Here is a 25,408-nt window from a genome sequence, read left to right as displayed (position 1 = left end):
ATATCCTTCAGTTCCTCCAGGGCTGCAGAAGACAGGCGAAGCTGTTCGTGGTTGATGTAGCAGGATGCCAATGGAATGTAGTTGTACTTAATTGTAGAGATATAGGTTTGTTCAGTGTGAGACTCTTTTTTTCGTTCTGACATGCTGTTTGAGCTATAATCGAAGCTGCCCTCTGCTTGGAATCCCCAGAAGCCTCCTTTGGCTGAAGTAGCAATGCTGAAACCCAGCTTCTCCACAGATTGGTAAAATGCTGCTTCTGCTTCTGAGGAGGAGAACTCTTTCTGTTGAAGGTCAGTCTTCTGCACAGGGCCATTTAGTACAAAGCCCTCAGGGACAGCGAGAATCCTCTCCCGCTTCATCAGAACATCGTCCATCTGTTTGGTCAGGTATACCCCTTCCAAAGCAAGGCCTCCTGACGCCCAGTACATTAGATCTTCATCTGACATGTTGCCAGCATTTGGAAGGTCTCCATCTGTTACACCCAAATTTGTGTATGACTTCTTTTTTGCAAGTGATTGGGAGCATTCTGCAGACGTAATTCTGGCTTTCTTCGTGGTTTCAGCTGGTGGGTTAGCTATTTCAGCAGTTCTTTTTTTGACTTCGTTTGTCTTTTTCTTTGTTTCTTCTAGTCCTGGTTTGGCTTGGTTGAGTTTTTTTCTTTTTGAGCTTGCTTGAGCTTCATCATATTTTGCTCTTTTCTGTGGTTTCTTAGGCATGGCTGGAAATAAAAACAACAATATATTTTAACTCCTTGTGAAATTTAAAGCAGTAGTTCAGAGACAACATTTTCCTAATGTATTTATTCGCAAAGTATTTTATATTTTTAATGCTTATAAAATGTTTTTGTTAAATAAAGAAAAAATGTGAAATATCTGGTGCACCAGTTCATGGTTACTGATCTCCTCACTAAAGGTTCTCACCTCACTTGTTGCTCTTTTTCTTCTTGTCCCTCTATAGTCACAAGTGAACCCGGCCCCCTGGAGTGACGCAAGTATCAGGCGTGAGTAGCATAGGCTGTCAGTAAGCAGGGGCACATAGCTTGAAAGCCTCCTCCCCCTTTCAACTGCTACTCAAATCACTGCAGGGGGTGGGATTCTGACTGTGGGTGGGGCAAGGAAGATGTGTGAAACAGATGGACATTCCTAAGAGTGGAGAGCATTAACAATGAATTGATGCACCAGATTTTTATAGTAAAAACGTACTGTATTTTTTGGCATATAAGATGCACTTTCTCCCCCCAAAATGGGGAGAAAAAGTAATTGCATCTTATATTCCAAATACAGAGAGTTCCCGAGTTACAAATGCCCCATTCTGGAAATTCCTGTTAAGATTCAGCTGAACTTATGGTGTTTCTAATAGTGTTAATGCCAAAACTTAGAAAGAGAATTACAGTATCTCACAAACAGGGATGGACCTTGTATGACTTAGCCTGAACCAAGTTCGTCAGGTGGGGTTTTTTTTTTTCGTTTTCTGTGTGTTGGCCATTTTTGTGGAAGAGCTTTTCTACGCACTTCAGTCAGGCAGTGAACTCTTTGATCCGGAAAATAATAAATACAATGTATTTATTCTTAAAAACTCTCATGCAATCGCTGCAGAAAGCGATTTTGTGAGCGTTTGCGATTTTCTATACCTTCCATTGAGGCGGTATCGCCTTAAAAATGGCCCAGGCACCGCTTTTCTGAGCAGATCGGAAATGAACCGCTCAGATGTGAACTTTCTCATAGAGAATCATTGCACAAGCGCTTTCAGGGCGATTTTGAAAATCGCCAGAGCTTAAAACATGTAAAAAACGCCCCTAGTGTGAATGAGCCCTTACACTGTTAATGGCAAAGGCTTCAAACTTGCTACAGTCAGTCATTGAGTGACTGGGGTCCAAATTTACTAAAGGGTCGGAGCCACAAACAGCCAGATTTCCTTGGTGGATAAACTGCTTCCATTCACACATTTTTGATGCCAGGAACCTGAAAGCTTTCAAACCTGGTCATTGAGTGACTGTGTGTCCAGGTTACAAAAAGTGGGTGGAACCAAAAACAAATTTCACTGGGAAAATATAAACTGCAGCCATTCTTCTTCTTCTTATTTTTTATTTATATAGCGCCAACATCTTCCATAGCGCAGTAGAAATAAATAGTGGGGAACAAATATAGATAAGAAATACAAGACACTGTACAGTCATGACATTGAATAGAACAAATAAAAATACATACATAGTTGATGTGTAGTTGGTACATGTGCATATGTTAAAATTACAGCAGTATGAGAAACACTAGGAGGAGGTCCCTGCCCTTGCAAGCTTACACTGTTAATGGCAGGGTTCTCAAACATTGCACAGTTGGATACTGGGTGACTGAGATTAATATTCAGAAAAATGGGTGGAGCCTACAACAGCCAATCAAAATTCACCTGTTGATTTTCAAGTGGAATACCTACATCAAATTCAGAAAGGGGGTGGAGCCACAAACAGGCAATCAGATTTGTTTAATTTCAATGGGAATATACAAGTTATTGATACCAAGGACCCCAGAGCTCATATACTTGGTAACTAAGTGACTGTATGTCAGGGTTAGAAAACGTGGGCGGTGCCAACAGCTACATTTTTTACATGGGAAAATATAAACTGCAACCATTCTTACACTGTTAATGGCAGGGTTCCCAAACTTGACAAAGTGGGCCACTGGGGGACTAGGATTAATATCTAGAAAGTGAGTGGAGCCTACAACAGCCAATTAAAATTCACCTATTGATTTTTCAAGGGGAACATGTATATTGCTACCATTCTTATTCAAATTCACTGAAGGGGCAGAGCCACAAACAGCCAGTGAGATTTCTTCACTGGATAAACTTCTTACATTAACACAATTTTGATTCCAGGTACCCGAAAGCTCACAAACTTGGTCATTGAGTGACTATGTGTCAAGGTTACAAAAACTGGGTGGAGTCAAAAACAAATTTCCCTGGGAAAATGTAAACTGCAGCCCTTCTTCACTGCTGTTAATGGCAGGGCTCTCAAACTTTGCACAGTTGGTTACTGGGTGACTGGGATTAATATTTAGAAAAGTGGGTAGAGCCTAAAAAAGCCAATCAATATTCACCTGTTGATTGCTGCTATTCTTGCACTGTTAATGCCTCAAACCTGGTACAGTTGGTCATTGGGGTTCAAATTTAGAAAAGAGGCGGAGCCACAAACAGCCAATCAGATTTGTTTTTATTGATGCCAAGGACCCAAAAGCTCACAAACTTGGTCATTGACTATGTGTCCAGGTAGCAAAAAGTGGGCAGAACCAAAAGCAAATTTCACTGGGAAAATATAAACTGCAGGCCTTCTTACACTGTTAATGGCACGGTTCTCAAACTTTGCCCAGATGGTAACTGAGTGACTGAGATTAATATTCAGGGAAGTGGGTGGAGCCTATAATAGCCAATCAAAATTCACTTGTTGATTTTCAAGGGGAATATTTGAATTGCTGCAATTTTTACACTGTTAATAGCAGATGCCTCAAACCTGCTACAGTTGGTCATTGGGTGACTGGGGTTCAAATGCTGGAGAGGGGCGCAGCCACAAACAGCCAATCTGATTTGTTTACTTTCTATTGGAATATACAAATTATTGATGCCAAAGCTCACAAACTTGGTCATTGAGTGTTTGGGCCCTTTTCCACTAGCAATCGCAATCACAAATGCCAGCGCTTGCAATTTTTTATTAATTCTGTTATGTGATTGCGATTTTTCATTTGCATTGCATTATCGCTCTTAAAATCGCTCCAGAAAGTGATTGCAGTTTTCAAATCGAATCACAATAGTGGAAAATACTTCTCATGATTTCTATGATAAAATAGCAGCCTTGCGATTAAAAAAAATCACTAGCGATTTGCGATTTTGTGATTCAGCTGTGTAGTGGAATAAGGCCCTTTGTGTGTTATAGTGCCCATACATGGTACAATTTTTTCATTTTTTTTTGATTACATAATTTTTTTGATCATTCTGTTAGATCGAATATAAAGATTTTTCCAACATGTCCGATGGATTTTTATTGAAAAAACAAGATAATCTATTCTTTTTTTCTTGATCGAAAAAAATATTTTTTTAAACTTTCATTCGATTCAATCGTTTTGGTCGAATAAACGGGAAAATTAAAAAAATTTTTATTGTACTGTGTATGAACACCTTTAGGGTTAGAAAAAGTGGGCAGAGCCAACACCAGCCAAATACATACCCGGGCAACGCTGGGTCATCAGCTAGTGTATCATATAAAGAGACACACACAGTGATATTTGAGAAGTGAAATTAAGTTAATTGGATTTACAGAAAGTGTGCAATAATGGTTTAAACAAAATTAGGCAGGTGCATACATTTGGGCACCACAAAAACAGAAATGAAATCAATATTTAGTAGATCCTCCTTTTGCAGAAATTGCAGCCTCTAAACGCTTCCTGTAGGTTCCAATGAGAGTCTGGATTCTAGTTGAAGGTATTTTGAACCAGTCCTCTTTACTAAACATCTCTAGTTAATTCATTTGTGATGGCTTCCGAGCATGGATAGCTCTCTTTAACTCACACCACAGATTTTCAATTATATTCAGGTTTGGGGACTGAGATGGCCATTCTAGAACGTTGTACTTGTTCCTTTGCATGAATGCCTTAGTGAATTTTGAGCAGTGTTTAGGGTCATTGTCTTGTTGAATGATCCAGGCTCGGCGCAGCTTCAGCTTTGTCACGGATTCCTGGACATTGGTCTCTAGAATCTGCGGATACTGAGTGGAATCCATGCGTCCTTCAACTTTGACAAGATTCCCAGTCCTTGCACTGGCCGCACAACCCCACAGCATGATCGAACCACCACATTTTACTGTAGGTAGCAGGTGTTTTTATTGGAATGCTGTGTTCTTTTTTTCTTTTTCCTCCATGCATAATGCCCCTTGTTATGCCCAAATATCTCAATTTCAGTTTCATTAGTCCACAGCACCTTATTCCAAAATTAATCTGGCTTGTCCAAATGTGCTTTAGTATACCTCAAGCAGCTCTGTTTGTGCTGTAAGTGGATAAAAGGCTTCCTCTGCATCACTCTCGCATACAGCATCTCCTTGTGTAAATTGCGTTGAATGGTTTAATGATGCACAGTGACTCCATCTGTAGCAAGATGATGTTGTAGGTCTTTGGTGCAAGTCTGTGGGTTGACTCTGACTGTTCTCACCATTCGTCACTTCTGTCTATCCGAGATTTTTCTTGATCTGCCACTTCGAGCCTAAACTTGAACTGAGCCTGTGGTCTTTCATTTCCTCAATATGTTCCTAACTGTGGAAACAGACAGCTAAAATCTCTGAGACAGCTTTCTGTATACTTCCCCTAAACCATGATGGTAAACAATCTTTCTCTTCAGGTCATTTGAAAGTTATTTGAGACCCCCATGTTGCTACTCTTCAGAGAAAATTAAAAGACGAGGGAAACTTACAATTGACCCCCTTAAATACTCTTTCTCATGACTGGATTCACCTGTGTATGTAGGTCAAGGGTCACTAAGCTTACCAAGCCAATTTGAGTTCCAATAATTAGTTCTAAAGGTTTTGGAATCAATAAAATGACCACAGTGATCAAATTTATACACCTGCCTAATTTTAGTTAAACAATTATTGCGCACTTTCTGTAAATCCAATAAACTTCATTTCACTTATCAAATATAACTGTGCGTGTCTCTTATATGATATATTTAACTGACATTTTTTATCGTAACAACCAACAATTTATACAGGAAAATCATTACAATTAAAGGGACTCCGAGCTCAAAATAATAATGAAAATGGTACTCACCTGGGGCTTTCTGCAGTCCACCGTAGGTAGGGAGGTCCCACGACGTCCAGTATGCGCATGCGCTGTACTGTCACGCCAACCACCGTGATGACGCGAGGCGGCCGGCGTGTGACGACAGCGGTTGCGTATGTGGAAGAAGGAGCCGACACTCGGGCCCAGTGTCGGCGGAAAGCCGCCGGGGAGCCGAATCTGGCGAACGCCTGGGAGAAGAGCCAGATGGACGTCGTGGGACCTCCCTACCTACGGTGGGCTGCAGAAAGCCCCAGGTGAGTACCATTTTCATTATTATTTTGAGCTCGGAGTCCCTTTAACAAGGTTGCCCAAACTTTCACATCCCACTGTACATATGACTAGTGTTGGGCGAACACCTGGATGTTCGGGTTCGGGAACGAACCCCGAACTCCCCGAACATCCCGCTTTTGGGGGCCCTATGGGGTCGCAGGCATAAGGGGGGAGCATGCCCCGATCGCGGGGGGGGGTCGGAAATTCCCCCCACCCCCTCCGCTAGCGCTCCCCCCTCTGCCCGCTTCCCCATACAAAAGTTTAACTAAAGTAAAACAGTACCGGTGGTGGTGGCTGGCTGCTGCAGTGGCTGGCAGTGGCACTGTGAAGTGAGTGAGGAGGAGGAGTCCGGAGAGTGACGCGTTGAGGGAGGCCGGGCAGCGGGCGGTTCAGCGGTAGTACCCTTGTGGTACTTCCGCCCTTTCTCTGACCTCACGTCCTCTGCATACGAGGGTACGCGTCACGCGTACCCTCGTATGCGTCATCACGCAGAGGACGTGAGGTCAGAGAAAGGGCGGAAGTACCACAAGGGTACTACCGCTGAACTGCCCGCTGCCCGGCCTCCCTCAACGCGTCACTCTCCGGACTCCTCCTCCTCACTCACTTCACAGTGTCACTGCCAGCCACTGCAGCAGCCAGCCACCACCACCGGTACTATTTTACTTTCGTTAAACTTTTGTATGGGGAAGCGGGCAGAGGGTGGAGCGCTAGCGGAGGGGGTGGGGGGAATTTCCGACCCCCCCCCCCCGCGATCGGGGCATGCTCCCCCCTTATGCCTGCGACCCCATAGGGGGGCCGTATTCGGCCGAACAGGGCCCTGTTCGGCCAGGCATTGAGCAGTTCGGGCGAACCCGAACAGTTTGGCCGAACACCACCAGGTGTTCGGCCGAACTCGAACATCACCCGAACAGGGTGATGTTCTGCAGAACCCGAACAGTGGCGAACACTGTTCGCCCAACACTACATATGACTATGGTAGGGAGTAGATTGTGCGCTCCTCCGAGGGACAGTTAGTGACAAGACAATATACTCTGTACAGCGATGTGTAAGATGTCAGAGCTATATAAAAAAATAATAATAAATTGGAGAGAGTTCTGGAATCATTCTGGTCCTTATGTAATCACCTGAAAGCTCTGGGACCACTTCTCACTCAGTGCGCTATTCCAGTGCGGTCTGTTCTTCCTCTGGAGATGTTCTTTAGTAATCTGCAGAGGAAAAGAATATTGAATTTCTCTGGAGTAATCTTGAGCAATATAACCTGAGCTTGTTACTATTATGCCTTTATTACACAGCACTTTAAAGACTACATAACACAACTCATGTCACTAAAGGTGGCCATACACCTGTCAATCTGTCACCAGACCGACTATCAGAGAGGTCCCTCTCTGATCAAATTGAACGCTATTGGTTAGCTCTCTCGCCTTGCAGCGCTGGGTCCCTGGTTTGAATCCCAGCCAGGGCACTATCTGCAAAGAGTCTGTATGTTCTCTCCGTGTCTGCGTGGGTTTCCTCCGGGCACTCCGGTTTCCTCACACATTCCAAAAACATATACGGATAAGTTCATTGGCTCCCCCTAAAAATTGACCCTAGACTACAGTACTTACACTTCATAATATAGACATATGGCAATGGTAGGGATTAGACTGTGAGCTCCTTTGAGGGACAGTTAGTGACAAGATATATATATACACTGTACAGCACTGCATAATATGTCGGCGCTATATAAATACTAAATAATAATAATAACGCTATTACTCCCAAGCAAAAGAGCCTTTGGGACCGAGATTTTCCAGCATGCCAATTTCAGCCAGAAATCGATTGAAAGGATTGATCAGGTGGCCATGTTGCAAATAGTGAGCGCTTGTGCTATTTCACACAATTGCTGATATCATAGCTCCCAACTGTCCTTCTTTTGGAGGGACAGTCCCTCTTTGGGAACCCAGTGCCTCTGTCCCTCTGTCCTCCTCATTTGTCCCTCTTTCAGGACTTTGCCCCTCTTTCTATGCAAATATATGTATTTTTTTAACTGAAAAATGTGTTTTCTTGACTCACATTGCATTCCTAAATTGGAGGCATAAAGTGCTTGAAAACATCTTGTGTTTTCAAAAAAAAAAATTAAACAAAGTCAGCAGGTGTCAGGCTGGCAGCAGCAGGCCTGCTTGCCATTTGTGGTGGGGATGGTGTCGCCCAACTCCAATTCAGAGCCACGCAGTGGAGGCTTGCCGCCAGTTGCCATTGGTGATCAGTGAGTGGCAGGCAAGCAGCAGGCCTGCCTGCCATTCGTGGTGGGGGTGGTGTCACCCAACTCCAATGCAGGGCCATGCAGTGGAGGCTTGCCGCCAGTTGCCATTGGTGATCAGTGAGTGGCAGGCAAGCAGCAGGCCTGCCTGCCATTCGTGGTGGGGGTGGTGTCACCCAACTCCAATGCAGGGCCATGCAGTGGAGGCTTGCCGCCAGTTGCCATTGGTGATCAGTGAGTGGCAGGCAAGCAGCAGGCCTGCCTGCCATTCGTGGTGGGGGTGGTGTCACCCAACTCCAATGCAGGGCCATGCAGTGGAGGCTTGCCGCCAGTTGCCATTGGTGATCAGTGGGTGGCAGGCGGGCAGCAGGCCTGCTTGCCATTCGTGGTGGGGGTGGTGTCACTCAACTCCAATGCAGAGCCATTTAGTGGAGACTTGCAAGCAATGGAACGCTTCTCTGATTTTTTGGCTGAGATCAAGTGTAGTATTGGTTTTGATAAGTTTCAGGGAAAGGTAGGTTATTGAAAAAATATATATATATTTATAGTTATTTATGGTTATGGATAGATTTGTTATTTGTTATTTATAACAAAGTAAGATACAAATTTAATTATAAAAAAATAAATAAAAGTAGTTAAAGAATAATTCTAGTTTCAATGATAATTTTTCTGCTCTCCCACCATCTCAGGCAAGGATGTGGCTTTCCCACTCACTACATATATGTAATGAACACAGCACACCTCACCTCAGCCCTGACCATCTACAAAGGTTGACTGTTAAACTTCTACAATCTTTTTATTTATAACTTATAAGTACTAAGAAAGAAATACATATACATATATATATATAAAATTGTTAAAGCTTAAGTCTATTTTTTTTTATATTAATATTTCTGCTCTGTCTGGGCAGTTCCTTCACCATGAGCAGTGCTCTCCCCAGGCTCTTTTAGCCGGGTGCTTCACCCGGCTCATTTTGGTGAGCTGTTTTCTCACCATCTCAAGCAGGGATGTGGCAAGTGGCATTCCCACTCACTACATATGTGTAATGAACACAGCAGCAAACCTTACCTCAGCCCTGACCATCTACAGAGGCGCCGAGCTCGCTGATATAATACAGATGCTGTGACTCCTACTGTATTTTGCCTGAGGAAGCGGGATGTATGGCCCGTGAAACGCGTTGCATTGTTTTTTGGAGTTCCGAATAAATTGTTGACTGTCTGAATCGCAGTCCTTGCCTGTGTCTGTTTGGAGGGGGTAAGACCACCGCTGCCTCCTCTGTTTAACCAGTTGGTTTTTTAAGTTCATTTAATTACCTTTTATTCTTTTGGCGCCTCTGTATCTTGTACACTACATTGAGTCCACCCTGGGTGGAGGGTTGTTGCCCTATTTTCCTGTCTACAGAGAGCGACTTTTTATTCCTGAGTGGGGTCAGGATTGTTCTCCCCACCTGCCTATACAGTGGTTGCCTATTGGTAACCCTGGTTTGTAAGTATAATTTTAACTTCTCATTTATTTTGTTGTCCCCAAGACGAATTACACTATTGGGGCTCTTGGTGTCCCTCTGCTTTATTTTCTGACCATCTACAAAGGTTGACTGTTAAATTGCTACAATTTTTTATTTATAAAAAAAATAAGAAATACACAATTTGTTAAAAAAAAAAAAAAATTGTTAAAGCTGAATTCTATTTTTTTAAATGATGATTTTTCTGCTCTGTCTGGGCAGTTCCTTCACCATGAGCCTTCCATTCAGCTGTGTGATAAGCTCATCTTTCTTTAACCTCCTGGGCGTTTTGATTCCGTGCGCACAGCCGCGGGAGGGTTTTTTTTGACCAATTTTTTTTTTCATGTAGCTAGCCTATCGCTAGCTACAAGATTCCCCCCTCCCTGCTCTCTCCCTCCCACCCTTCCGATTGCCGCCGGCGTGAATACCTATCAGGAAATCCCGTTCTGAACGGGATTTCCTGCAGGGCTTCCCCCGTCGCCATGACGACGAACGAAATGACGTTATTGACGTCGTGAGGTCACAGGGAGTCCCAATCCACCCCATAGCACAGCCTGGCGGTGAGTGGCAAGGCTGCACAAGGGGTCTGCGGGGGGGCCCTCTTTCGCAGCGGGTAGCGGCAGGTAGCGGCGATCGGGTAAGTCACGCAGCTAGCAAAGTGTTAGCTGCGTGTATAAAACAAAAAATATACAAATCGGCCCACCAGGGCCTGAGCAATCCACCGCGACGGTGGTTAAGTGCTGGCAACAACGGGCATCATTTTTTGACCATCGCCCATAAAATAACCTTGCTACGAATAGTTTATTATATTTGTGTGATGCTTTTATTAATGTGTGCATACCATTGGTGTTTGTGTTTTGCAATCAGGTGCCTTCAGAAAGCAGTTGTCCCTAGTTGGGTGTTGGGCATCCCACAACTCAGTTTCTTTTGGCAGAGGTTGCAGATGGCATTGCTGGTGTCAGAGGCACACAAACAAAAAAAATGCCACACTGGTGATCTTTGGAATGTCGGCATTCAGGTGGTGGGAAAGCAGGCCTTGAAGGGCGTGTTGGCTGGATGACCCCAAGTGTATCACTAAATGCATCATGTGTGAATACTCCTCTGACACATCAGGTGGAGCAGCTGGGTTGCTAGTGGTAGTAGTGTTAAGTTTTTGTGTGAAACCAGAAACTGAGCAGGAGGAGGACGGTACGTCACGGAGGTTCTGAGCGGAAGCTGTAGAAGATGTGGTGCGCTGTTTAAGCCAGTCAACCACGTCCTCAGAATTTTGGGGGTTGAGGGTACGTGCTTTCTGAACACTGTACTCTGGTCGAGGACAGCACGAAATCACGCCAGCACGACCTCGAAAATACCTGCGGGGTGGCCTGCCTCTGTCTGTTATTTTCCCATATTGGGGGTATGCAGTACCACTAACGATATTCAATAGTGGTAGAAAATGTGTGTAATCACAAAGAGGCACACAATCCGTGTCAAATACACAGCAGCTCTGTGTGTGTGTGTGTGTGTGTGTGTGTGTGTGTGTGTGTGTGTGTGTGTGTGTGTGTATCACTGGGCTGTGTACTTTAACATACACAGAGAGATATCCTATATAGTACTTTCAATCACAAATACAGTTGCAAGCTGAGCACTGCTTATGATAGACAGTGTGCTGGCTTGCTTGCAATAGTTAGAAGAAGTGTAGTAGAACTACAAGGGCCAGCAACTGACAGTGGCCTGTATGCAGTGTGTAACCACACAGATATCAATAAAGGATACAGTTGGAAGCTAAGCACAGCTTATGATGATGATAGAGAGTGTGCTGGCTTGTAATAGATAGAAAAGGGTAGAACTGCAAGGCCCAGTAATGATTGTGGCCTGCCCTGTATGCAGTGACACGTGCACACACACACACACACACACACACACACACACACACACACACACACACACACACACACACACACACACTGTGTACACACACACACACACACACACACACACTGTGTATACACACACACACACACACACACACACAGTGTACACACACACACTGTGTACACACACACACACTCACACTGTGTACACACACACACACACACACACACACACACACACACACACACACACACGAATATGAGCCCTCAAAAGGGTTTTTGTTTTGTGGTGGCTTCAGCAATAAAGAATAGCCTATCTAACTGTGCCTGTCTCTCTGTGGGCTGTATGCAGTGTCACCCACAAAAGGAGCTACGGTATAGTACGTTCAGTCACAGATACAGAGGAAAGGTATGCATTGGTATAATAGAGTGTGCTTTCACACAGGTACAATGGGAAGGTATGCATTGGTATAATAGAGTGTGCTTTCACACAGGTACAAAGGAAAGGTATGCACTGGTATAATACAGTGTGCTGTCACACAGGTGCAGAGGAAAGGTATGCACTGGTATAATACAGTGTGCTGTCACACAGGTACAAAGGAAAGGTATGCACTGGTATAATACAGTGTGCTGTCACACAAGTACAGAGGAAAGGTATGCACTGGTATAATAGTGTGCTGTCACACAGGTACAGAGGAAAGGTATGCACTGGTATAATAGTGTGCTGTCACACAGGTACAGAGGAAAGGTATGCATTGGTATAACAGAGTGTGCTGTCACACAGGTACAAAGGAAAGGTATGCACTGGTATAATACAGTGTGCTGTCACACAGGTACAGAGGAAAGGTATGCATTGGTATAATAGAGTGTGCTGTCACACAGGTACAATGGGAAGGTATGCACTGGTATAATAGAGTGTGCTGTCACACAGGTACAATGGGAAGGTATGCACTGGTATAATACAGTGTGCTGTCACACAGGTGCAGAGGAAAGGTATGCACTGGTATAATACAGTGTGCTGTCACACAGGTACAAAGGAAAGGTATGCACTGGTATAATACAGTGTGCTGTCACACAAGTACAGAGGAAAGGTATGCACTGGTATAATAGTGTGCTGTCACACAGGTACAGAGGAAAGGTATGCACTGGTATAATAGTGTGCTGTCACACAGGTACAGAGGAAAGGTATGCATTGGTATAACAGAGTGTGCTGTCACACAGGTACAAAGGAAAGGTATGCACTGGTATAATACAGTGTGCTGTCACACAGGTACAGAGGAAAGGTATGCATTGGTATAATAGAGTGTGCTGTCACACAGGTACAATGGGAAGGTATGCACTGGTATAATAGAGTGTGCTGTCACACAGGTACAATGGGAAGGTATGCACTGGTATAATACAGTGTGCTGTCACACAGGTACAGAGGAAAGGTATGCATTGGTATAATAGAGTGTGCTGTCACACAGGTACAATGGGAAGGTATGCACTGGTATAATAGAGTGTGCTGTCACACAGGTACAATGGGAAGGTATGCACTGGTATAATACAGTGTGGTGTCACACAGGTGCGGAGGAAAGGTATGCACTGGTATAATAGTGTGCTCAGCTGTCACACAGGTACAGAGGAAAGGTATGCACTGGTATAATACAGTATGCTCTCACACAGGTACAATGGGAAGGTATGCACTGGTATAATACAGTGTGGTGTCACACAGGTGCAGAGGAAAGGTATGCACTGGTATAATAGTGTGCTCAGCTGTCACACAGGTGCAGAGGAAAGGTATGCACTGGTATAATAGTGTGCTCAGCTGTCACACAGGTACAGAGGAAAGGTATGCACTGGTATAATACAGTATGCTCTCACACTGGTACAATGGGAAGGTATGCACTGGTATAATAGTGTGCTCAGCTGTCACACAGGTACAGAGGAAAGGTATGCACTGGTATAATACAGTATGCTCTCACACTGGTACAATGGGAAGGTATGCACTGGTATAATAGTGTGCTGCCAGTGGTGGGACTACAAATCCAAGCTGGCCTCGCAACTGTCTGTGGGCTGTATCTATATGTATTGTCACCCACAAAGACAGCTATGCTTTAGTAAAGTAAATCACATATACAGTACAGTGGAAAATATGCAATGGTATGGTAATACAGTGTGCTGCCAGTGGTGGGACTACAAATCCAAGCTGGCCTGGCAACTGTCTATGGGCTCTATCTATGCAGTGTGTAACCCACAAAGACAGCTATGCTTTAGTAAGTTAAATCACAAATGCAGTAAAAAGATATGATATGCACTGGTAATATAGAGTGTGAGCCTGGCACAGTACAGCAACTAGGCCCAGCTGCGACAGCGCTGTATCTATGCCTGTCTGTGGTCACACACACACAAAAAAACAGATCAGAAGAATATTAGCTCTCAAAAGAGCTGTTTTGGGGTGCTTTCAGCAACAAAATTCAGCGAGGAGCAAGCTAACAGCCTAACTAATGCTTTCCCTAGCTCTAGCAAGCTCTTTCCCTTCCTCTCACTATTGCAAGATCAGCAGAGTGAGATCATGGCCGACCCTGTGGTGTTTTTATAGTGGGGGGTGGGGGTCCAGGAGGGAGTGCAGCCTGATTGGCTGCCATGTGTCTGCTGGCTGTGATGTAGAGGGTCAAAGTTTAGCCCAATGACGAGGTATAGGAGGCGGATCGAACGCGCTGTGTCCGCTACCTGATGCGGGTAGCTGATATCAGCGCGAACTACCCGCCGGGCGAACAGTTCGGGCATCTTTAATAATTGTACGATATTCTGACCCAATTGTGGATTGATACCTTTTCATTATATGGGTGTACATTTCTCAATCTCCTGATTTGCACTGTTCCGTAGTGATTTTTTTTTTTGTGGAGGTGGAAGTTGCAGCACTTTGTGAGGTTTTGAATGTGGGGGGTGAAGGAGACTGCGGAGTCCAGGGTGACACCCAGACAGCAGGCTTGAGAGGTAGGGAAAATGGTAGTGTGGTTAACAGTGACATTCACATCTGGGATGGTCAGGGGTGGCCGGGGTGGGAAGATCATAAATTCTGTTTTGTCCAGATTTAGTTTCAGTAACATAGCAGACATCCAAGAGGAGGTGGCTGATAGGCAGGAGGAGACCTTGTCCATGGTAGTAGTAGATAGTTCAGGGGTGTGGAGGTAGATCTGGGTGTCATCTGCATACAGATGATAGTTAAAACCCATGGAGGAGATAACCTTGACAATGGAGGATGTGCATAGGGAGAACAGTAAGGGGCCAAGGACTGGGAAGTGGTTGGGGATGGATGAGGACTCATTGTAGGAGGTCGTGAAGGTGCGGTTGGAGAGGTAGGATAAGAGCCAGCCAGGGCGAGGTCATGAATGCCCATGGACTGGAGGAGTAGGGGGTAGCTTTAGCTAAGGAGAGGTCATTGACCATGACCACTTTGTTGATAGCGGTTTCTAGTGAGTGGGCAGGCCGATTGCAACGGGTCTAGCAGGGATTTGGCATTGAGGTACTGGGTCAGGTGTTTGTGAACCAGATGCTCAAGGAGTTTTGAGGCAAAGGGGAGGAGGGAGATAGGGCAGTAGTTGAGTTGGGTAATGAGGGTTCAAGGGAGGATTTCTTGAGCAGGGGTAGTACAGTGACTTGCTTGAAGTCTAAGGGGAAGGTGCCTGTGGATAGGATGAGGTTAAACAGGGATGTGAGGACTAGAGCCAAATTGGGGTAGTGAGGACGGAGTAAGTCAGAAGGGATGGGGTCAAGGGGGGAGGTAATGACATGGGAAGTCTGCAGGAGGTGGTTGACTTTATCAATGGTAGTTGGATTGAAGGAGGTGAGGGGAGGATAGGATGGAGGAGGAGCTGGTTGAGAGGGGGTTGGAGGTGAGGATTAAAGGTTGGATATTTCCTGCCGAATGGAGACAATTTTGTTGGTGAAGTGGGTGGCTAAATCCGTGGCAGAAAGAGAGAGGAAATGGAAGGGAGGGGGGTTAAGCAGGGAGTTGAAATTGGCAAAGAGATGTCGGGGGTTGGAAGCTTGAGCTCCGATGAGCTTGGTAAAGTATTCCTGCTTTGCATCAGCAAGGGCAGTGTGGAAATGTAGTTAGCCTTATACTCTAGGAAATCCTGATTAAGTCGAGTTTTCTTCAATTTCCGTTTAGTGGCAAGTGTTTCCCTCTGGAGATTGCGAGTATGGGTGGTGGCTAGGGCTGGGGGTTAGGGGAGTGGTTGAGGCGAAATATTGGGGGAGCAGCTTCCTCTAGGGCCGAACAGAGGGTTTGACGATACTGAGCTGCAGCAAGATTAGGACAGGTTTGGGTGGGGAGAGAGGAGGAGAGGGCATGGAGAGGGTCGGCTAGGACACTAGGGTTGAGCTGACGTAACTCTTGCTGCCATCGACCAGGTGGGTGGGCGGGTGGTTGGGAGGTGCCTTCTGTGTGAAGGTTGAAGGTTAGAAGGTGATGTTCTAAGGGTGGGAAGGGTGTGATGTCCAGGTCTGTAATGGTGATGGATTTGGTGAGTATAAGGTCAAGAGTGTGACCTGCTGTGTGGGTGGGGATGTTGGTATGTTGTACTAGGCCAAGGGAGCTGATCATAATGAGTAGCTGGGTCACAATGGAGTTGTTGGGCTCATGGATGGGAATGTTGAAATCCCCAAGGATGATGGTGGGGTTGTCAGATGAGAGGATATGTGGGAGCCAGGAGGCAAGGTTGTCTGGAAAGTGAATAATGGAGCTCGATGGAGGGCGATATAAGACCGCAACAATGGCTGGGAGGGGATGGTAGAGGCAGATAGTGTGGGCCTCGAATTATGTAAATTGTAGGGAGGGAGGTGAGGTGAGGACACGGAAGGTGCAGGATGGGGAGAGGAGCAGACCCACCCCTCCCCCAGTCCTGTTGTCTGGTCTGGGGGTGTGACTAAGGTAAAGCAACCTCTGCGGCAGAGTCAGAGGGGTGAGCCATGTCTCACGGTGAGTGTGAGGATGGTGAGGGTTTTGGAGAGGAAGAGGTTGTGGACCGCTGTAAGTTTATTGTGGACAGATCTGGCATAGTTAACATGGGAATAAAGTACCAGGAAGGATAAATAACAGACCATAAATAAGATTTTAGTAATGTATTTAGGGTAAGGCAATAGGGATGATACCACAGAGGTGAAGGTAGATGAAAAATGAAATAATTTGTAATAACCGTTACCCAGATCAACCCAGACCCAGATCAATAGCGAGTCCATGAACCATTGTGTTGAGTACAAAGCATTTTCTTCCCAGCACATTGATGAAATTATAAAATATATTATAAAAGCCACCCGAACTAGCAGGAGGAGGAAGCAACACAAAAGAAGGGACAGCGGCAGGGAGGGGGGCCAGACCCCCCCCCCCCCACCTCCCTCACCTGGGTCCCCTCCTTCTGGCAATTCCCCACTCCAAATTAGCAGCGAGAAACAGAAGCGGGCATCAGCGGGTGGAGAGGAATTCAGGGCTGTGGAGTCGGAGTTGGAGTCGTTGATTTCATAAACTGAGGAGTAGGAGTCAGGAGTCGGAGTCGGATAATTTTTGTACAAAATCCACAGCCCTGATAAGTATTAGACTAAGGAGTCAGAGTCGAGGAGTCTGAGCCATTTTGGGTACCCGGAGTCAAGGTCGTGGTTTCATAAACTGAGGAGTCGGAGTTGGAGTCGGAAGATTTTTTTACCGACTCACAGCCCTGGAGGAATTAAATACCTTTTATTTTGCATTCCTGGCGATTGTACGCAGCGCCATCGTCACGTGACACTGGTCACCGCCTTCTTCACCGCTCTGTGCTTCCTGATTAGCGGAAGCACAGTGAGTGGCAGTGAAGTCAGAGACCAGTGTCACGTGATGATGACGCTGCGCGCCATCGCCTGGAATGCAGGAAGAAGGTGGGCAGTTCCTCTCCGCCCACTAATGCTCGATTCTGTTTGGCGCTGCTAATTTGGAGGGGGGAAGCGCCAGAAGGAGGGGACCCAGGGGAGGGAGGTGAGGGGGTCTGGCCCCCCTCCCTGCCGCTGTCCCTCCTTCCAAGCTTCCCCCATATTGGGGGCAACTATGCTATACTGGGGGCGACTATACTAGTTATATTGGGGGCAACTATACTAATTATACTGGGGGCAACTATACTAGTTATGCTGGGGGCAACTATACTAATACTGGGGCAACTTCACTACCTACACTGGGGGCAACTATACTAGCTATACTGGGGGCAACTATACTAACTATACTGGGGGCAACTATACTAGCTATACTGGGGGCAACTATACTCTCTCTTCCCTTGCTGATGTCCTGATGTCCTGATGTCCTTTTCTGCTGTCAGTCTCTCTCTCTGCCTTTCTGTTGTCTCTTTCTTTCTGCTGTCTCGTCTCTTTCTCTCTGCCTTTCTGCTGTCTCTCTTTCTCTGCCTCTCAACTCTCTCTCTCTGCTGTCTCTCTCTCTCTGCCTTTCTGCTCTCTCTCTCTCTCTGCCTTTGTGCGCTCTCTCTGCTTTTCTGCTCTCTCTCTCTCTCTCTCTCTCTCTCTGTGTGTCTATGCTGTCTCTCTCTCTCTCTCTCTTTGCCTTTCTGCTCTCTCTCTGCCTTTCTGCTGTCTCTCTCTCCCTTTCTGTGCCCTCTCTCCTCTCTCTCTCTCTGCCTCTCTGCTGTATCTATCTGCCTTTCTGCTGTCTCTCTCTATATATATCTGCCTTTCTGATCGCTCTCTCTCTCTCTCTCTCTATCTCTGCCTTTCTGCTGTCTCTGTCTCCCTTTCTGTGCCCTCTCTCCTCTCTCTCTCTGCCTCTCTGCTGTCTATCTGCATTTCTGCTGTCTCTCGGCCTTTCTGCTCTCTCTCTCTGCCTTTCTGCTCTCTCTCTCTCTCTCTCTGCATTTCTGCTGTCTCTCTCTTCATTTCTGTGCTCACTCTCTCTCCCTCTCTCTCTCTGCTGTCTCTCTCTCTCTCTGCCTTTCTGCTCTCTCTCTTTCTGCCTTTCTGCTCACTCTCTCTGACTTTCTGCTGTCTGTCTCTCTCTCTATCTCTCTCTCTCTCTGCCTTTCTGCTGTATCTCTCTGTCTTTCTGCTGTCTCTCTCTCTCTCTCTGCCTTTCTGCTGTCTTTCGCTCTCCCTTTCTGTGCTCTCTCTCTGCTTCTATGCCGTCTCTCTCTCTCTCTGTGCCTTTCTGCTGTCTCTCTCTCCCTTTCTGTGCCCTCTCTCCTCTCTCTCTCTGCCTCTCTGCTGTCTCTATCTGCCTTTCTGCTGTCTCTCTCTCTCTGCCTTTCTGTTGTCTCTCTCTCTCTATCTATCTGCCTTTCTGATCGCTCTCTCTCTCTCTCTATCTCTGCCTTTCTGCTGTCTCTGTCTCCCTTTCTGTGCCCTCTCTCCTCTCTCTCTGCTGTCTATCTGCATTTCTGCTGTCTCTCGGCCTTTCTGCTCTCTCTCTCTGCCTTTCTGCTCTCTCTCTCTCTCTCTCTCTGCATTTCTGCTGTCTCTCTCTTCATTTCTGTGCTCTCTCTCTCTCTCTCTCTCTGCTTCCAGTGCTGGCTTCCATGGGGATGGGTGGTGCCAGCACTGCTACTCTATATAAGGACCACCAATATTTAAAGATGTAGCTGACCGCATCTATAAGTAATACATTTTGTGTGTGGGGGCCAGTAACAAAGCCTCAAGGGGCCACATTCGGCCCGCGGGCCTCAGTTTGAGGACCACTGTTATAAAGTGATGTGCACACTAGATAATCCCAGCCAAGAATGTAGCATATGTGCAGCGGTGGATCAAAAAACAAGAGGGAATAAAGAAACGCAATATTCTGTTTTGATCCAGCACTGTAGGACGCTTCTTGCTCATCAGCAGATGTTGTCTTTCCTCCCTTGTCTATAGAACAACAAATGCTGATCACCTATAGCCTAGCTGCATGCATGCACAGCTCTTGTTCCCAAATTTTTCACCCTATAAATTGATCAACAATCTTTGCAGGTGACAGTCATCTTGCTTGCATGCACAGCTGTAATGCCAGGCACAACACTGTTTGGGCACATTCACACTGGGGCGATTTGCGGGCGTTTTCCGCAGAATTTGGAATTGCCGGCGATTGCTTACACTTTCAAAGGTGCTAGGGTAATTATTAGTGATTTGCAAAAAACGATAACATGGTGCATGCATCGCATTTTCACGATTTTAGAGCGATTGAGATTGAAAAAAGTGAATCGCAATTGCTCTAAAGCCGTAAAATTTCCAGTAAAAAAAATATGCAAAAAATTTGAAAAAAAATCCCTGTTGCAAGACGCCAGCAATTTTGCAAGCATTTGGCGATCCTCAGTGTGAACGATAACTTCAAGTTGCGATAGATCAGGTAAATAATCACTGCCTACCTGATATTGGTTGTTATAAGGAAGATAAAAACCACTGCAGGCATATCTCCCAACTTTTTGCAATCAGAAAGAGGGACACTTAAGCCACGCCCCTGCCACGCCCCTGATCATGTCCCCGTCACACCCCTAGTCAAACATACCATAAAGCTTTTGAACAAAAAATGTGTTCTTTTATAAGTCAAACCACATTGGTCCTTTCTATCTTAGTTCAATTTCCTTCATATTAACCTTTGCAGGGCCGGTGTAATTTAAAGATTTTGCAACCCATTATATCAGTGGTCCTCAAACTAAGGCCCACAGGCCGATTGTGGCCCCCTGTGGCTTTTTTACCGCACCCCCCACACACAAAATGTATTGCTTATAGATGCGGTCAGCTACATCTTTAAATATTGGTGGTCCTTATATAGAGTAGCAGTGCTGGCACCACCCATCCACTTGGAATCCAGAAAGCAGTAATTTCGCTGGTTTCCAATCAAATTCCACATCAGGTGACACTGCTGTCTAATTGGCCTGCAGGTTGTCACCTGGGTATGCTTCACTGTCTGGCCCGCAAAGACTTCTACATTGTCTTTTGTATACTCCGGCCCCCCAGCAGTCTGAAGTATGTTGACCCGGCCCTCGACCCAAAACGTTTGGGGACCCCTGCATTATATTTTGCAACTTGCCAAAGAGGACAGTGTATAACTGCGTAGGCGTGGCTTCTCTCTGTTAACAAGCCTGTAATTTTCTGCAACCACGGATCCCATTGAGCTAAAAGGGGTAGGATTGATCCCTCCAGGGGGGGTTATTAGTTGAGCTAGAAGGGGGGATTGTTTCCTCCAGGGGGGGTTATTATATGAGCAAGAAGGGGGGATTATTCCCTCCAGGGGGTTATTATTTGAGCAAGAAGGTGGGATTGTTCCCTCCAGGGGGGTTATTAGTTGAGCAAGAAGGGTGAATTGTTCCCTCCAGGGGGGGTTTATTAGTTGAGCAAGAAGGGGGGATTGTTCCCTCCAGGGGGGGTTATTATTTGAGCAAGAAGGGTGAATTGTTCCCTCCAGGGGGGGTTTATTAGTTGAGCAAGAAGGCCGGATTGTTCCCACCAGGGGGTTTATTAGTTGAGCAAGAAGGGTGAATAGTTCCCTCCAGGGGGGGTTATTAGTTGAGCAAGAGGGGGGATTGTTCCCTCCAGGGGGGGTTATTAGTTGAGCAAGAAGGGTGAATTGTTCCCTCCAGGGGGGGTTAATTAGTTGAGCAAGAAGAGGGGATTGTTCCCACCAGGGGGTTTATTAGTTGAGCAAGAAGGGGGGATTGATCCCTCCAGGGGGGGTTTATTAGTTGAGCAAGAAGGGCGGATTGTTCCCACCAGGGGGTTTATTAGTTGAGCAAGAAGGGTGAATTGTTCCCTCCAGGGGGGGTTATTAGTTGAGCAAGAGGGGGGATTGTTCCCTCCAGGGGGGTTATTAGTTGAGCAAGAAGGGTGAATTGTTCCCTCCAGGGGGGGTTTATTAGTTGAGCAAGAAGAGGGGATTGTTCCCACCAGGGGGTTTATTAGTTGAGCAAGAAGGGGGGATTGATCCCTCCAGGGGGGGTTATTAGTTGAGCAAGAAGGGCGGATTGTTCCCACCAGGGGGTTTATTAGTTGAGCAAGAAGGGGGGATTGATCCCTCCAGCGGGGGTTATTAGTTGAGCAAGAAGGGCGGATTGTTCCCTCCAGGGGGGGGGGTTATTAGTTGAGCAAGAACGGGGGATTGTTCCCTCCAGAGGGGGGTTATTAGTTGAGCAAAAAAGTGGGATTCTTCCCTCAGGTGGGGGGGGGGGGGGTTATTAGTTGAGCAAGAGGGGGGATTATTCCCTCCACAGGGGGTTATTAGCTGAGCAAGAAGGGGGGGGGGTTATTAGTTGAACAAGAGGGGAGAGTTCTGTGTGAGAATATGGTTTGGTTGGGTTGCATTTTCTGATATAGATAGGTTGAAGTCAATGCTTAGGTAGGTTGCACTTTCTGATAGCTATACCTATAAATAAGTGCAACCGGTTGCAAAATCTGATAAAGTTGCAAAAAAATTTCACTACACCCACCGGTTCTCTCATGAAGCAAGGTTAAACATTTGCATCAGGCACAGAGATTAGGTGGGCAGCATTTTTGTACTGTGTTTACACTAACAGCATGCAGTCAGAGTAGGCTGGCTGAGGGTGAGCAGTTTGTTTGTCACAGACTCACAGCCAGCCAGTGTCCTATTGTGCTAAGATGCAGCATCTCCTGTGAGAATATTAAATGAAGCAGAGTAAATTGTTGTGTGCTGTGCAATCATTCTAAATCTGGTGGGATGGAGGGGGGGGGGGGGGGGGGCTGGGGGGGGTCTACAACCAGCCCCGAACATCTGAAAATAAGGAACATCAATTTAAAGGATGGGGATACAGTTTAGAGTTTAGAGCCAGTTAAAAACACATTTTTCAGTAAAAAAAATACATATTTACATAGATTTCACAAGAGTCCTGAAAGAGGGATACATGAGAGGGAAAGAAAGAGGGACAGGGGCACAGGGTTCCCAAAGTGGGACTGTCCCTCCAAAAGAGGGACAGTTGGGAGGCTATGAATAATGGAATGCATATGGACAATTCATTTCCCTATAACTGACTCTGATTTATATCGATAGATATTATTCCAGCAGCTGCCCCAAAACCAAAAAAGCTTATTTTGTGTGTGATAAAAATAATAATCGTCTTCCTGATATTCGTCATATAAGGATGATAAGAACAGCCCCGGGGAAGCACCTACCTTTGTCATGGACGTCTGAACAATGTCCCTCTGCTGCAGCTCTGCCTCTATTTATTACATCCAGCAGACAGTTTCACTTTCACTCTTGCAATAAAACTGTGAAATAAACCAGGCTGTTTCCAGGAAATCGGGAAGTGACCAGGGAAGTGTACTGAGTCTGCCATGAAGTGAGGCAGTAGCAAAGTTAAACTTACATTATTGTATACAGTAGGGAGAAATAAAAGTGCATCCAAAACCAGGATGCATCTAAATGACTTAAAAAGACTCTGTACTTTCTGAAAATTCAGCTTTTTATTGCAAAACGCTGTTCAACGTTATTGCTGTGATGATTTGCTCAGCTGCCTGTGCAGGCAGGCAGCTTTTTGGCATCCATCTGAAAATGGCGCCTGTGAATAATGGTGCACAGTGTTGCCGCTAATTCGTTTGCCGCTTATCGCTATTTACCGTTAAAGCCTTATTGTTATTTAGCGTTAAAGCCTTATCGTTATTTAGCGTTAACACACAGAACCCTTTCTGTACCTATCCCTGACCCCTAAACCCCCTCGGTGGTGCCTAACCCTAACCACCCCCCTGATGGTGCCTAACCCTAAGACCACCACCCCCCCCCCCGGTGGTTCCTAACCCTAAGACCCCCTGGTGGTGTATATTGTACTGTAACTATACCTAACCCTACTCTCACACAGAATCCTCCCTGTACCTAACCCTAACCACCCCCTTGGTAGTGCCTAACCCTAAGACCCCCCTGGTGGTGCCTAACCCTAAGACCCCCCCAGTGGTGCCTAACCCTAACCTTGACAGTGTTACATTAAATCCATTCACCGTTTTGCAGTTAAATAACGTCTGCAGTTTGGCTTATGTAGGGCGCTATTGATAAATAACGTTAGTGTGTGCCACTATTGATAAATAACGTTAGTGTGTGCCACTATTGATAAATAACGTTAGTGTGTGCCGTTTTTCTTATTTTTTCCCTGCACGCCATTATCATGCAGTACTAACGATAAATAGCGATAAGCGTATCTTTTTAATGCGGCGCCATTCTTATGCATAGGCGCTGTGCGCCATTATTCACTGATCCCAGCTTTTTGACCATTGTGTAGGATTGCATGCTGCAGGACTCTGGAAAGAAGAGCTTCTGTCAGTTTTGCAGCTTGTGCTTGCAGAGGAATTTGCATACGTTGTCATGCAAATTGCCTGGCCACATTCATTGGAGGCGTGTACTATAAGTACTATGTCTTTCCCACAATGATTCACTGTTCATAAAGATTTCGTCCTATGTAACACTCCTGGTGGGGTGTCAGCCTTGCTCTCTGTTTGAACATCAGCTTAGAGTAATTCCTGAATCTGCGCTAGGCAGATTTCCCTAGTGCAGTTAGGATTGTATTATCTGTATTGCCCATTCTGTCTTGTCTTGCCTGTTGCCATTGTCCTGTCCCTATGGTGGTCGACAGGAAATGGTTCTGATCTCTGTTCTTGGAGTATAGCTGGTGCAGCGGTTGCTACCAGCTATCTCTTCTGTTCTGTCTCCTGGGATCGCGCTAGCTACTTTTCGCTAGCGCTGGGGATCCTTCTGTTCTGTCTCCTGGGATCGCACTAGCTACTTTTCGCTAGCGCTGGGGATCCTTCTGTTCTGTCTTCTGGGATCGCGCTAGCCACTTTTCGCTAGCGCTGGGGATCCTTCTGTTCTGCTACTCTGTACCTGGATCGCGCTAGCCACTTTTTGCTAGTGCTGTGGATCCTATCTCTCGCTTGTCCCTGTTTTCGTGTGTCTGTCTTGTCTGCTACGACCGCTTGCTGGAGGCTCGGTGAGGTAACCGTTAAGCAAGCGTCCGCGTCCCCTGTTTCATGTTTGTCTGTCAATGGTTAGTTAGGCGTGCTTGTCTCTATTGTGCTTATCACGTGGAGCCCGCGCATAACCGCGTGCACTGTTGCGAATGAGTGCGGTGTTCGCGGTTAGCTAGCGTTTGTTATTTTCCGTATCTCCTCATTGTATTATTTGCTGTGCCTTTGCTACTCTCGTGCTCCGCCTTGCTGTAGCCTTGTGTCACGTCTGGCGATCGCACCTCTCGCGATCGCGTTCCTATTTCATATCTGCTGTTTGTGCGCGGTCGCGGGGTGGCGACTGGATTGGCGCACACACATACAACCTGTCCCTTTGCTCATTCTCATTCGCAATCGCCTCTCTTGCGATTGCGTTCTGCGCTTCGTACAATTCCTGTCTGGCATTTGTGGAGGTACAGAGGATTGGTTCCTCTGCACTCCCCAGCGCCATCTGCCGACAGGAATTTCCCTCTACAGGTGCGTAGCACCTTTTGCTGGGTGCCCGCAATTACACGCTTGTGGAGGATTTCCGCCGTGTCAGCGCACGCGTTGTGCGCTGATCACGGAGAAAGTTCCACAATCGTTACAGTATGAACAGCCCAACCCAAAACCCCAGTGTAGACGGAATTTCCGATTTGTACGATTTTGTCGAATACGGCTCTTGTACCTTTAAGAGATTTAAAAAACTTGAACCTGAATCAGCAGACGAATTTTTGTCTGAGTGTACGAAACTGTTAGCGAACCCTGAAGTCCAATGCACCCCAGTGTCTACCTGGGCCCCCCAAATGGTCTACATTCTGTT

The 25,408-nt window shown here is 46.1% G+C and overlaps 1 protein-coding gene across 1 annotated transcript in view; it reads right to left on the bottom strand.

The window, feature by feature from the left end:
* LOC137533623 (interferon-induced very large GTPase 1-like) overlaps nt 1–25,408 on the bottom strand; it is a 169,331-nt gene that overhangs the window by 6,721 nt on the left and 137,202 nt on the right. The gene's annotated exons all lie outside the window — the stretch shown is intronic.

The sequence above is a fragment of the Hyperolius riggenbachi genome, chromosome 9 (genome assembly GCF_040937935.1).
Source record: "Hyperolius riggenbachi isolate aHypRig1 chromosome 9, aHypRig1.pri, whole genome shotgun sequence".
NCBI lineage: Eukaryota > Metazoa > Chordata > Amphibia > Anura > Hyperoliidae > Hyperolius > Hyperolius riggenbachi.
This window is presented reverse-complemented; position numbering and strand designations above follow the sequence as displayed.